The sequence below is a fragment of the Nuphar pumila genome, chromosome 2 (assembly GCF_984573655.1).
Source record: "Nuphar pumila chromosome 2, dmNupPumi1.hap1.1, whole genome shotgun sequence".
In the NCBI taxonomy this organism is placed as follows: domain Eukaryota; kingdom Viridiplantae; phylum Streptophyta; class Magnoliopsida; order Nymphaeales; family Nymphaeaceae; genus Nuphar; species Nuphar pumila.
This window is the reverse complement of record NC_143250.1, coordinates 84,380,151-84,381,496: the sequence shown is the minus strand read 5'-3', so window position 1 is coordinate 84,381,496 and position 1,346 is coordinate 84,380,151.

The following is a 1,346-nucleotide window of genomic DNA, read 5'->3' as shown; positions in this document are numbered from 1 at the left end:
TGTGGCATATTTGTCATGAAGTATATCGAAGCTTACGCAGAATATAACGACCATAATTATTGTCATCATACCGCCTAACCCTCCATTGTTCATAAACCATACTTTACAGTTAAAAAAATATTGGACTAATCTTCGATATACTTCATGAAAAATATGTAAAAGCGATTTATCATGTAACCCATCAGTTCCTTCAAGGGGACAATGCCTGAGCTGAAGTTTTTGAAGCATATTCTCAAAAGTGCACCATTGCTAGAGTCTCTAAGAATCAGCCTTAGTCCGAGGAAAATGGTGCAATGGGTTGCCATTACTAACGAGCTCATTTTCTTGGAGAGGATGTATCCTCAACTGCACATAAAATCACTTTGTAGCAGGAAATGAACTCGATGATGAACATTATAGATATTTTGGTGATGTCTTCTGTAAAAATGGGAGTCTCTAAAAGATAGATATGTGTTTGCCAGAAATGTCCTTCTATAGATATTATAACTAAATAATAATATTTTTTTTGTATATGAATGTGGTTGTAAATCATGTGGATTTGTAGTTACGAAGTTACAGCAAGAACGATATGTCTTTGTTTGTCATTGTGAACAAAATCGATTTGTATTTAAGAAGTTAACTCATTTTGTATCGTTGAAGTAAAACTCAAAATCCTTAAACCTAAAACCTAAACCCCAAAACCTAAAACCTAAAACCTAAACCCCAAAACCTAAAACCTAAAACCTAAACCCTAAACCCTAAACCCTAAATCCTAAACCCTCAACCCTAATCGCTTGTAAAAGCGATTAGAAAATATCGTTGACATAGACATAGCCCGTAAAAGCAAATCGCGCTAGCACGTAGCCTTCATACGTTATTGTGTAAATCGTGATGTTACATATCATTGACATAGACAAAGTTCATTGTCTAAAAGACAATGGTATAATGATTTACACAATGACGTATATGTCAGTCACAACTGGATGAAAATCACACTGTGTATGAGTACAAATTGTTGTAAAAGTGCATGATCAATGTTTGTGCAAATCATTTCAGTTGTTAATCAATGTTTGTGCAAATTGTTTCAGCCTTATATAAAGGCTTGTTCAATTTTAAATTACGAAGGTCGATTATTATAACGATTTGTTCAGTGACATTTGTGTGCTACACTTACAGAATGTCACGTTACAGAAAATAACTCATTTCTACTGTACACAAGGCTAATTGCTTTTACGATTTTTATTTATGAAGGGTGAACATAACAACGATTTTCCTTTACTATAAATAGCAGTTCAACTTATTGGCGTGTTTAGTAAAATTGAAATTTTATTTATTTCAACCTAGAGAGATTTACATAATTTGTATAC